The following is a 14331-nucleotide window of genomic DNA, read 5'->3' on the forward strand; positions in this document are numbered from 1 at the left end:
AAGTTATATTTTTGGTCATTTGTTATAAGGTAAATTTGATCGCGTAGAAATTTTTTTTTTTTACATATGTATTCATGAGTTGTTAAAATATATTATTGACAAGTGTTTGGAATGAGAAAGACTAAAAATAATTTCTGAACATGATCAGTAAATTACAGTATTTGTTGTTTATTTATGCATGTGCCCTACTTAATTTATAAACTTGATTAAATTATATTTCATTAGTGTTAATGTGATATTAGGCTGGGCCTTGGTTAATGATGATTTTTTTTGTAAAATTATGTAGATTATGGGTCACGTTAGTTGAGTTTGATTGGGCTTTTCGTATTCTTTTTTCGGACTAAAGTAAAGCTCTGTTTATTAATATTATTGTATTTACAGGATTTTTTGTTTTAGACTATAAGACATATAGGTAATAGCCTTTAGATTTTTTGTTATTTATTGTAAGAATCCTTTTTCAGTATTAATAGAGTTATTTGTCTATTATTAATGTTAGAGGTGGCAGCAAGAGTAGAAACGAATTTGGAGATTGGTTAGGTTTATCGAGTCGGGTCTAATTTATGGACCTTGACCTTACTCCAAAAAGAGAATACAAAAACAAAGAAACTAATAAAAAAAGTTAAAACCCAAAAAAAAAAAATACAAAAAAATATATTTCAAAATAATTTATGGGTAGTGTTACAATATTTTAGTGCATGGTATTAACGTATAATAATAATAATAATAATAATAATAATAATAATAATAATAATAATAATAATAATAATAATCGGCCATAATAATTTATTTACGGTATATATTTGTTTATTTTCATAATAATAAATATTAATAAAATTAAAAAATTAACAATAATATTTACCTTTTTTTTATCGGTTTCTAATTAAACTTTCAAAATTTAACCCTAAACGTTAAATGATTTACTCTTCTTTATCAATCTCTAATTAAACTTCCAAAACTCAACTCTAAAATCTAAACACTAAGTTATAAATCATAAATAATAAAATATATATTACAAAGACTAACTCTTAAATCTTAAATTATGAATAATAAATTTTTAACTCTAAAAACTCAGTTTATATCCTACCCTACTATATATCGTTAATTTTATTTTATTGTCAAATAATTCTAAATTATATACCCTAATCCCTAAATATTAAAGCTCAAACACTTAGGCCATGCACCTTAAATCATAACATATATCGTAACACTATAAATTATAGAGTAAATATGGATGGTTATCAGTGGCTAAAAGAAGGGGGTTGAATCTTAGCCCCTTTTGAGGAGATATTTTTTATTTTTATCTCCTACGAACAGAACCAGAAATTGAGTAGAAGAAAGAGAGAGAGAATCACACCCAGAAGTATCCTGGTTCAGCTGCTAAGTGCAGTGCAGCCTACATCCAGTCTCTATCACAACAATGATAAAATTTTACTATAATCAAACAGATTACAGATGCCAATTCTCCCTAGGAACTACCCTTCCTATCCGGGACAAGTCCAGAATCTATCCCCAATCCTAAACTTGACTTGGTCACCTACCAAGCTTTCAACTACTAAGTGCTAAGCCAACTTGCAAGGGGATTCCCACAGAATCATGATACACAATACAGATGTACAAAGGACCTCTAGGACATTTATGGCTTTTTCTTTTAATTTTGTATACTCTACCTTTTTCCGCTCTATGACTTTTTCATACAAACCTCACTGTTTGCCTTTTTCCATGAGACTCAAGACAGACAAAACTAAACAGAAAATTATAACATGAAATACATTGAAGGAGAAAAACTTCTGTTAGCTTAGGTAGCTATGAGAACTCTGTGCTTTATACTCTTTTCTCCTTACTTCAAGTCTTGGCTGTTCACCCTTATTATAGAAGGGGAAGCCTCCAAAGTTGAAACGCTTGAACCGAGTTAATCTTCTTCTTCTTCAACACTAAACCGGTTTGGCCAGAGAGAGAGAAGAGGAAACCGAATGCAAAATCCAACATGCAATTACCTCACTCTCATCCCATCTCACCAAACTTCATCAATTTGGGCCTTCCATCTTGACTTGCACTCCAAGAAGGATTCTTGACCCTTGATGAGTCCTTGATGCTTGACAGCTCCATCTGCTCTATCTTCTGCTTCTTCCCCACATAGCTACAGTGGCTACCTCCTGCGATGGATGAACAAAAGTAGAGACGAGCCGTACCCCATGGATCTTCTTCTCTAACCGAGATGGATCTCTTCCACTTTTGGGTATGGAGAGCTTGAGACTTCTTCACCACATCTTACCATTAGTGACAAAGATCTCAGCCACACCATACTGTAGATCTTCTTTTTGCTAAGGACATCATCACCTTAACCCTTTTCTTGCTTCTAGCTTCACTGCTATAGTGCCTCATCTTTCATAACTTGCTTCTTCTTTTTCTCTGTGACATGACCGGAACAATAAGAGAGAAGAGAGAGAAGAGAGAAAACTTTCAATGTAATTGAAGAATGAAATTAAAAATGGATTAATTTTCCACTTCCCTTTGCTTAGTAACGTGTGAGAGTAATGATGGCAATCAAATCAATGTGAGCTTTCTCTCTCATGTTACCAAGGCATGCATTAAATCCATTTAATCAAAATTTGAATTCCACCCAAGTGAATGGGTAACCGAACCTAATCAAGCACTATCCCTTTCCTTCTTTTTTCAATTCGGACCAAGCTAGTTGATCTTTCACCAAAGAATTTAATTTAGGCTTGTTCAACAAAAACTGGCTCAACTATCACAATAATAATTCAGCCACATATTTTAAAATATTTTTTGCACAAGGTTGATTATTTTTGGCCAACCATTTTGGGCTTTAAGTTTTTTTTATGCCCAATGACAAAATCTGCAAGCAACAAAATTATTAATTAACAAATGTGAGTTAAAATTAAAATTAATAATTTTGTGATTAATTATTTTAATAATGTTTGATCATCATCAAATTCATTTGGAGTTTTCTAAACTCATCAATCTCTCCCTTGATGACAAACATTATTAAAAATCGAATTGAAAAGAGTAAGAATTAAGAGTACTTCCTTTGAAGAAAAAATTAGCAGAATAATCAATCAGAAATATCAGAGCTTAAGCTAATTCACACCATGATCAAACATAACTCAGAGCATAAACTTCATAAACAATCAGAGCATAAATCATGGAAGAAGGAAATGAACAATTTAAGCATAAGCATAGAAATAAATCAGAGCACACAATCATAGGGATAATCATTAATTATTCAGATTTCAGTCCCTATTTTTCAATTTTTCTTGACTTTCCTCCCTCTTTTGTCATCAATGGGCCCCCTACAAAACGAATAAAAACAATATGCCAAAATGCATAATATTTGTATAAACTAAAACATAAAGGTCCAGACTACAGTTAACTAACAGTTATATAATACCCAAAACAAAGTTTCAGTTAGAACGTACCATGAGATTTGACATATTTGAAAATTCAGTTAGAACGTCCTTGATGGAATCAGCAAACTTTGTAGGCTCAGTAGGAAGACTTTCTGAAGGTTCAGAGGGCATGGAGTGTTTTCCTTTGTTACTTTTCACGGATCTAGAAACTCCTCCTCCTTTGATGGTGGAAACCTGATTTTCTACATGCTCATTTGTTAAATCAATATGAAAATGTTCAAATATGTATGTAAGAAAAATTTCATAAGGCAGATTTGCCTTCTTGTCACTGCGTACACAATCCCACATATAACGTACCATTAAATAAGCAAACGAAATAGGAGAAGAAGTAATGATTGCAAAAAGAACTAAAGTATCTGATGAGCGGATAATTTATACGCTTTTTGGCATTATTTTTAGTATGTTTTTAGCATGATTTAGTTAGTTTTTAGTATATTTTTATTAATTTTTAAATAAAAATCACATTCTGGACTTTACTATGAGTTTGTGTATTTTTCTGTGATTTCAGGTAATTTTTGACTGAAATTGAGGGACTTGAGCAAAAATCAGATTCAGAGGCTGAAGAAGGACTGCAGATGCTGTTGGATTTTGACCTCCCTGCACTCAAAGTGGATTTTCTGGAGCTACAGAAGTCCAAATGGTGCGCTCTCAATTGCGTTGGAAAGTAGACATCCAGGACTTTCCAGAAATATATAATAGTCCATAATTTGCCCAAGTTTAGATGACGCAAACTGGCGTTCAACACCAGCTCTCTGCCCTATTCTGGAGTCAAACGCCAGAAACAGGTTGCAAAGCAGAGTTAAATGCCAGAAACATGTTACAAACTGGCGTTTAACTCCAAAAAGAGTCTCTGCATATGAAAGCTCAATGCTCAGCCCAAGCACACACCAAGTGGGCCCGGAAGTGGATTTATGCATCATTTACTTATCTCTGTAAACCCTAGTAACTAGTTTAGTATAAATAGGACTTTTTACTATTGTATTTACATCTTTGGATTGTCTTTTGATCCTTTGATCACGTTTTGGAGGCTGGCCTTTCGGCCATGCCTGAACCTTGTTCTTATGTATTTTCAATGGTAGAGTTTCTACACACCATAGATTAAGGTGTGGAGCTCTGCTGTTCCTCATGAATTAATGTAAAGTACTACTGTTTTTTTATTCAATTCAAGCTTATTCTTATTCTAAGATATTCATTCGCACCCAAGAACATGATGAATGTGATGATTATGTGACGCTCATCACCATTCTCACTTATGAACGCGTACCTGACAACCACTTTCATTCTACATGAAGAAGAGATAGAATGAGTATCTCTTAGGTATCTAATACAGGGGACCGAGTCTGAGATATTAGAGTCTTCGTGGTATAAGTTAGAATCCATGGATGGCCATTCTTGAGATCCGGAAAGTCTAAACCTTGTCTGTGGTATTCCGAGTAGGATCTGGGAGGGGATGGCTATGACGAGCTTCAAACTCGCGAGTGTTGGGCGTAGTGACAGACGCAAAAGGATTACTAAATCCTATTCCAGTATGATCGAGAACCGATAGATGATTAGCCATGCAGTGACAGCGCATTGGACCATTTTCACTGAGAGGACGGGATGTAGCCATTGACAACGGTGATGCCCTACATAAAGCTTTCCATGGAAAGGAGTAGGAATGATTGGATGAAGACAGCAGGAAAGCAGAGGTTCAAGAGGAACAAAAGCATCTCTATACGCTTATCTGAAATTCTCACCAATGAATTACATAAGTATCTCTATCTTTATTTTATATTTTAATTATATTTTAATTATTAAATCTCCATAACCAATTGAATCTACCTGACTGAGATTTACAAGGTGACCATAGCTTGCTTCAAGCCAACAATCTCCGTGGGATCGACCCTTACTCACGTAAGGTTTATTACTTGGACGACCCAGTGCATTTGCTGGTTAGTTGTGCGAAGTTGTGACAAAGAATTAAGATTATGAACGTGCGTATAAAGTTTTCAGCGCCGTTACCAAGGAATGAACGATCACAATTTTCCACACCAAGTTTTTGTCGCCGTTGCCGGGGATTGTTCGAGTTTGGACAACTGACGGTTCATCTTGTTGCTCAGATTAGGTAATTTTATTTTAATTTTAAGCTTTTCGTTTTTATTCTTTTATTTTCAAAAAAATTTTCAAAAAAAAATTTTCAAAAAAATAAATTATTCTATGGCTACAGAATTTTTAAGATTGAATTCTAGAGTTTCTTCATGATCTGTTGAAGCCTGGCTGGCTGTCAAGCCATGTCTAAATTTATGGACTGAGGCTTCCACTTATCATGGCAAGAGCCCTTGGACTCTCATCTAATCAGCTATTATATGCCTGATTTGTATCTGCTGAAGCTTGGCTGGCCATTGGCCATGTCTAGTGTTTTGGACTGGAGCTTCCACTGAAAGCTTGGCTGGCTAGTAAGCCATGTCTAATTCCTGGACCGGAGCTTTAGACTAACATTGCATGATTCCTGGAATTCTTATTAAAAATTTTGGAATCCTTATTTTTCTTTTTCCAAATAATTTTTGAAAAATACAAATTTTTTTTTTTTATAAAACCAAAAAACCAAAAATAATTTGATGTTTCTTGTTTGAGTCTAATGTCAAGTCATAAGTTTGGTGTCAATTGCATGTTTATCTCTTTCTTGCATTTTTCGAAAATTCATGCATTGCATTCTTCTTGATCTTCAAGTTGTTCTTGATGAATCCTCTTGTTTGATCTTCATATTTTCTTGTTGTGTGTTGCATCTTGTTTTTCATATGCATTTTTGCATTCATAGTGTCTAAAAATTAAAACAATTTCTAAGTTTGGTGTCTTGCATGTTTTCTTTTCTTGAAAAATTTTTCAAAAATAAGTTCTTGGTGTTCATCTTGACATTCAAAGTGTTCTTGGTGTTCATCTTGACATTCATAGTGTTCTTGCATGCATCATTTGTTTTGATCCAAAATTTTCATGCATTGAGTCTTTTTGATGTTTTTCTCTCTCATCATTAAAATTCAAAAAAAAATATCTTTCCCTTTTTCACTCATAAATTTTCGAAAATTTGAGTTGACTTTTTCAAAAAATTTTAAAATCTAGTTTTTTTTATGAGTCAAATCAAATTTTCAATTTAAAAATCTTATCTTTTTCAAATCTTTTTCAAAAATCAAATATTTTTCATTTTTTCTTTCATATTTTCGAAAATTTCAAATTGATTTTCAAAATCTTTTTCTTATTTCTATTTCATATTTTCGAAATTAATCCTAACAATTAATGTGATTGATTCAAAAACTTTAAGTTTGTTACTTGCCTAGTAAGAAAGGTTCAATCTTTAAAATTTTAAATTCATATCTTTTTGTTTCTTGTTAGTCAAGTAATCAACTTTAATTTTCAAAATCAAATCTTTTTAAATTTCTTTTTCAAATCTTTTTCAAAACAAATTTCAATCACATATTTTTCAAAATCAATTTCAAAATCTTTTCTAACCTCTTATCTTTTCAAAATGATTTTCAAATCTTTTTTTCAAATTAATCCTATCTTTTTGTTCGATTCTTATCTTTTTCAAAACTACCTAACTAATTTTCTATCTCTTATTTTCAAAAATCACCTTCCTCTTTTTCAAAATTCCTTTTTAATTAACTAATTGGATTAAATTTTAATTTAATTTCAAATTTCTTTTTTTTTTTAAATTTTTGAATTTTAATTTTAATTTTATTTTAAAAAAATATTTTTCTTTTTATTTCAATTATTTTCGAAAATTCTTCTCTCTCATCTCCTTCTAATTATTTATTTATCTACTAACACTTCTCTTCCTCTTAAAAATTCGAACCCTCTCCCTCTTTCTGTATTCGAATTTCTTTTCTTCTTCTACTCACATAAAGGAATCTCTATACTGTGACATAGAGGATTCCTCTTCTTTTCTGTTTTCTTCTTTTTCATATGAGCAGGAACAAGGATAAGAACATTCTTGTTGAAGCTGATCCTGAACCTGAAAGGACTCTGAAAAGGAAGCTAAGGGAAGCTAAAGCACAACTCTCTGGAGAAAATCTGACAGAAATTTTTGAAAAAGAAGGAGACATGGCCGAAAATAATAACAATGCAAAGAAGATGCTTGGTGACTTTACTGCACCAAATTCCAATTTACATGGAAGAAGCATCTCAATCCCTGCCATTGGAGCAAACAATTTTGAGCTAAAGCCTCAATTAGTTTCTCTGATGCAACAGAACTGCAAATTTCATGGACTTCTATCAGAAGATCCTTTTCAGTTCTTAATTGAATTCTTGCAGATCTGTGATACTGTTAAGACCAATGGAGTTGATCCCGAGGTCTACAGGCTTATGCTTTTCCCGTTTGCTGTAAGAGATAGAGCTAGAATATGGTTGGACTCTCAACTTAAAGATAGCCTGAACTCTTGGGATAAGCTGGTCACGACTTTCTTAGCCAAGTTCTTTCCTCCTCAAAAGCTTAGTAATCTTAGAGTGGATGTTCAAACCTTCAAATAGAAAGAAGGTGAATCCCTCTATGAAGCTTGGGAGAGATACAAGGAACTGACCAAAAAGTGTCCTTCTGACATGCTTTCAGAATGGACCATCTTGGATATATTCTATGATGGTCTGTCTGAATTATCAAAGATGTCACTGGACCATTCTGCAGGTGGATCCATTCACCTAAAGAAAACGCCTGCAGAAGATCAGGAACTCATTGACATGGTTGCAAATAACCAGTTCATGTATACTTCTGAGAGGAATCCTGTAAATAATGGGACGCCTCAGAGGAAGGGAGTTCTTGAAATTGATACTCTGAATGCCATATTGGCTCAGAATAAAATATTGACTCAGCAAGTCAATATGATTTCTCAGAGTCTGAATGGAATGCAAGCTGCATCCAACAGTACTTAAGAGGCATCTTCTGAAGAAGAAGCTTATGATCCCGAGAACTCTGCAATAGCAGAGGTGAATTACATGGGTGAACCCTATGGAAACACCTATAATCCCTCCTGGAGAAATCATCCAAATTTATCATGGAAGGATCAACAAAAGCCTCAACAAGGCTTTAATAATGGTGGAAGAAATAGGTTTAGCAATAGCAAGCCTTTTCCATTATCCACTCAGCAACAGACAGAGAATTCTGAGCAGAATCCATCTAGCTTAGCAAATATAGTCTCTGATCTATCTAAGGCCACTTTAAGTTTCATGAATGAAACAAGGTCCTCCATTAGAAATCTGGAGGCACAAGTGGGCCAACTGAGTAAAAGAGTCACTGAAACTCCTCCTAGTACTCTCCCAAGAAATACGGAAGAAAATCCAAAGAGAGAGTGCAAGGCCATTGATTTGACCATCATGGCCGAACCTACAAGGGAGGAGGAGGACATGAATCCTAGTGAGGAAGACCTCCTGGGACGTTCAGTGATAAATAAGGAGTTCCTCAATGAGGACCTGAAGGAATCTGAGGCTCATACAGAGACCATAGAGATTCCATTCAACTTACTTCTGCCCTTCATGAGCTCTGATGAGTATTCTTCTTCTGAAGAGGATGAAGACATTACTAAAGAGCAAGTTGCTAAGTACCTTGGTGCAATCATAAAGCTGAATGCCAAATTATTTGGTAATGAGACTTGGGAAGATGAACCTCCCTTGCTCACCAATGAACTGAATGCATTGGATAGGTAGAAATTACCTCAAAAGAAATAGGATCCTGGTAAATTCTTAATACCCTGTACCATAGGCACCATGACCTTTGAGAAGGCTCTATGTGACATGGGGTCAGGAATAAACTTAATGCCACTCTCTGTAATGGAGAAACTTGGGATCTTTGAGGTGCAAGCTGCCAGAATCTCATTAGAGATGGCAGACAACTCAATAAAACAGGCTTATGGACTAGTAGAGGACGTGCTAGTAAAGGTTGAAGGCCTTTATATCCCTGCTGATTTCATAATCCTAGACACTGGGAAGGATGAGGATGAATCCATCATCCTTGGAAGACCCTTCCTAGCCACAGTAAGAGCTGTGATTGATGTGGACAGAGGAGAATCGATCCTTCAACTGAATGAGGACAACCTTGTGTTTAAAACTCAAGGATCTCCTTCTGTAACCATGGAGAGGAAGCATGAAAAGCTTCTCTCACTGCAGAGTCAACCATAGCCCCCACAGTCAAACTCTAAGTTTGGTGTTGGGAGACCACAACCAAACTCTAAGTTTGGTGTTGAACCCCCATATTCAAACTCTAAGTTTGGTGTTGGGAGGTCCCAACCTTGCTCTGATTACCTGTGAGGCTCCATGAGAGCTCACTGTCAAGTTATTGACATTAAAGAAGCGCTTGTTGGGAGGCAACCCAATGTATTTAATTATTCTATTTATTTTCTATTGTTATTTTATATTTTTTTAGGTTGATGATCATGTGGAGTCACAAAAACTACTGAAAAATCAAAAACAGAATGAAAAACAGCTTTAAAAATAGCTCACCCTGGAGGAAGAACTTACTGGCGTTTAAACGTCAGTAAGGAGCATCAAACTGGCGTTTAACGCCAGAAAGAAGCATCAAGCTGGCGTTAAATGCCAGAAACAAGCACCAGACTGGCGTTTAACGCCAGAACAGAGTATGGAAGTGGCGTTAAACGCCAGAAACAAGCAGCAAGCTGGCGTTTAACGCCAGACATGCATACTAAGGGCGTTTTACACGCCTAATTGGAGCAGGGATGTTGAGTCCTTGACCCCACTGGATCTGTGGACCCCACAGGATCCCCCACATACCCTAACTCTCTCTTCACACCTTTTCATAACCCTCTTCCCCAAATACCTTTCACCAATCAACTCAATCACTCTCCACCATCACCTCTTCACCACTCACATCCATCCTCTCTTCCCCATACGCCCCACCTACCTCCAACATTCAAATTCATTTCCCTCCCAAACCCAACCCTAGTGGCTGAACCCTAAACCTCCCCCCACTCCTATATAAACCCCTCATTCCCTCTTCATCTTCACACAACACAACCCTTTCTTCTTCCCCTTGGCCGAATACACACCTCTCTCCCTCTCCTCCATTTTCTTCTTCTTCTCCTTCTTTCTTTCTCCTTTTACTCGGGGACGAGCAAACATTTTAAGTTTGGTATGGTAAAAGCATTGCTTTTTGTTTTTTCATAACCATTAATGGCACCTAAGGCCAGAGAAACCTCAAGAAAGAGGAAAGGGAAGGCAATTGCTTCCACTTCTGAGTCATGGGAAATGGAAAGATTCATCTCAAAGGTCCATCAAGACCACTTCTATGAAGTTGTGGCCAAGAAGAAAGTGATCCCTGAGGTTCCTTTCAAGCTCAAAAAGAATGAGTATCCGGAGATCCGACAAGAGATTAGAAGAATAGGATGGGAAGTTCTCTCTAATCCTATTCAACAAGTCGGGATCTTAATAGTTCAAGAGTTCTATGCAAACACATGGATAACTAGGAACCATGATCAAAGTGTGAACCCGAATCCAAAGAATTGGCTTACCATGGTTCGGGGGAAATACTTAGATTTCAGCCCAGAAAATGTGAGGTTGGCATTCAACTTACCAATGATGGAAGAAACGCACGCCCCTACACTAGAAGGGTCAACTTTGATCAAAGGTTGGACCAAATCCTCATGGACATATGTGAGGAAGGAGCTCAATGGAAAGTTGACTCAAAAGGCAAGCCGGTTCAACTAAGAAGGCTTGACCTCAAACCAGTGGCTAGAGGATGGTTAGAGTTCATTCAACACTCAATCATTTCTACTAGCAACCGGTTTGAAGTTACTATAGACCGAGCCATCATGATCCATAGTATCATGATTGGAGAGGAGGTGGAAGTTCATGAGATTATACCTCAAGAACTCTACAAGGTGGCTGACAAGTCCTCCACCTTGTCAAGGTTAGCCTTTCTTCACCTCATTTGTCACCTCTGTAATTCGGCTGGAATTGACATAGAGGGAGATATCCTCATTGAAGAGGACAAGCCCATCATTAAGAAAAGGATGGAGCAAACAAGAGATCATGGACCTCAACAAGAGCATGAGGAAATTCCTCACCATGAAATCCCTGAGATACCTCAGGGGATGCACTTTCCTCCACAGAACTATTGGGAGCAAATCAACACCTCCCTAGGAGAATTAAGTTCTAACATGGGACAACTAAGGGTGGAACACCAAGAGCACTCCATCATTCTCCATGAGATTAGAGAAGATCAAAGAGCTATGAGGGAGGAGCAACAAAAACAAGGAAGAGACATAGAGGAGCTCAAGAGCACCATTGGTTCTTCAAGAAGAGGAAGACGCCACCCTCACTAAGGTGGACCCGCTCCTTAATCTCCTTGTTCTTATTTTTCTGTTTTTCGTTTACTATGCTTTATGTTTTATTTATGTTTGTGTCTTCACTATATGGTCATTAGTATTTAAGTGTCTATGTCTTAAGGCTATGAATATCCTATGAATCCATCACCTCTCTTAAATGAAAAATGTTTTAATCACAAAAGAACAAGAAGTACATGATTTCGAATTCATCCTTGAAACTAGTTTAATTATTTTGATGTGGTGACAATACTTTTTGTTTTCTGAATGAATGCTTGAACAGTGCATATGTCTTTTGAATTTGTTGTTTATGAATGTTAAATATGTTGGCTCTTGAAGAATAATGAAAAAGGAGAAATGTTATTTGATTATCTGAAAAATCATACAAATAATTCTTGAAGCAAGAAAAAGTAGTGAATACAAAAAGCTTGCGAAAAAAAAGGCGAAAAAAAAAGAAAAAGAAAAAGCAAGCAGAAAAAGCCAAAAGCTCTTTAAACCAAAAGACGAGAGCAAAAAGCCAATAGCCCTTAAAACCAAAAGGCAAGGATAATAAAAAGGATCCAAGGCTTTGAGCATCAGTGGATAGGAGGGCCTAAAGGAATAAAATCTGGCCTAAGCGGCTAAACCAAGCTGTCCCTAACCATGTGCTTGTGGCATGAAGGTGTCAAGTGAAAACTTGAGACTGAACGGTTAAAGTCAAGGTCCAAAGCAAAAAAAGAGTGTGCTTAAGAACCCTGGACACCTCTAATTGGGGACTTTAGCAAAGCTGAGTCACAATCTGAAAAGGTTCACCCAGTTATGTGTCTGTGGCATTTATGTATCCGGTGGTAATACTGGAAAATAAAGTGCTTAGGGCCACGGCCAAGACTCATAAAGTAGCTGTGTTCAAGAATCAACATACTGAACTAGGAGAATCAATAACACTATCTGAATTCTAAGTTCCTATAGATGCCAATCATTCTGAACTTCAATGGATAAAGTGAGATGCCAAAACTATTCAAGAGGCAAAAAGCTACTAGTCCCGCTCATCTGATTAGAGCTAAGTCTCATTGATATTTTGGGATTTATAGTATATTTTCTTCTTTTTATCTTGTTTGATTTTCAGTTGCTTGGGGACAAGCAACAATTTAAGTTTGGTGTTGTGATGAGCGGATAATTTATACGCTTTTTGGCATTATTTTTACTATGTTTTTAGCATGATTTAGTTAGTTTTTAGTATATTTTTATAAGTTTTTAAATAAAAATCACAACTTTACTATGAGTTTGTGTGTTTTTCTGTGATTTCAGGTAATTTTTGGCTGAAATTGAGGGACTTGAGCAAAAATCAGATTCAGAGGCTGAAGAAGGACTGCAGATGCTGTTGGATTCTGACCTCCCTGCACTCAAAGTGGATTTTCTGGAGCTACAGAAGTCCAAATGGTGCGCTCTCAATTGCGTTAGAAAGTAGACATCCAGGGATTTCCAGAAATATATAATAGTCCATACTTTGTCCGAGTTTGGATGACGCAAACTGGCGTTCAATGCCAGCTCTCTGCCCTATTCTGGAGTCAAACGCCAGAAACAGGTTGCAAAGCAGAGTTAAACGCCAGAAACACATTACAAACTGGTGTTTAACTCCAAAAAGAGTCTCTACACATGAAAGCTCAATGCTCAGCCCAAGTACACACCAAATGGGCCCGGAAGTGGATTTCTGCATCATTTACCTATCTCTGTAAACCCTAGTAACTAGTTTAGTATAAATAGGACTTTTTACTATTGTATTTACATCTTTGGATTGTCTTTTGATCCTTTGATCACGTTTTGGAGGCTGGCCAAAAACCTTGTTCTTATGTATTTTCAACGGTAGAGTTTCTACACACCATAGATTAAGGTGTGGAGCTCTGCTTTTCCTCATGAATTAATGCAAAGTACTACTGTTTTTCTATTCAATTCAAGCTTATTCCTATTCTAAGATATTCATTCGCACCCAAGAATATGATGAATGTGATGATTATGTGACGCTCATCACCATTCTCACTTATGAACGCGTGCCTGACAACCACTTCCGTTCTACATGAAGAAGAGATAGAATGAGTATCTCTTAGGTATCTAATACAGGGGACCGAGTTCGAGATATTAGAGTCTTCGTGGTCTAAGTTAGAATCCATGGATGGCCATTCTTGAGATCCGGAAAGTCTAAACCTTGTCTATGGTATTTCGAGTAGGATCTGGGAGGGGATGGCTGTGACGAGCTTCAAACTCGTGAGTGCTGGGCGTAGTGACAAACGCAAAAGGATTACTGAATCCTATTCAAGTATGATCGAGAACCGACAGATGATTAGCCATGCAGTGACAGCGCATTGGACCATTTTCACTGAGAGGACGTGATGTAGCCATTGACAACGGTGATGCCCTACATAAAGCTTGTCGTGGAAAGGAGTAGGAATGATTGGATGAAGACAGCAGGAAAGCAGAGGTTCAGGAGGAACAAAAGCATCTCTATACGCTTATCTGAAATTCTCACCAATGAATTACATAAGTATCTCTATCTTTATTTTATATTTTAATTATATTTTAATTATTAAATTTCCATAACCAATTGAATCTGCCTGACTGAGATTTACAAG

The 14331-nt window shown here is 36.2% G+C and overlaps 1 non-coding gene across 1 annotated transcript; it reads right to left on the bottom strand.

Moving 5' to 3' along the window:
- Window positions 1-7895: 7895 nt before the first annotated feature.
- Window positions 7896-8003, bottom strand: LOC148547334 (small nucleolar RNA R71). Its single transcript, XR_015897622.1, has one exon. It is a non-coding gene; the product is annotated as a small nucleolar RNA R71 (small nucleolar RNA).
- Between the last annotated feature and the right edge of the window lie 6328 nt (window positions 8004-14331).

The sequence above is a fragment of the Arachis ipaensis genome, chromosome B8, assembly GCF_059453495.1.
Source record: "Arachis ipaensis isolate K30076 ecotype BB chromosome B8, ASM5945349v1, whole genome shotgun sequence".
Classification (NCBI taxonomy): Eukaryota; Viridiplantae; Streptophyta; class Magnoliopsida; order Fabales; family Fabaceae; genus Arachis; species Arachis ipaensis.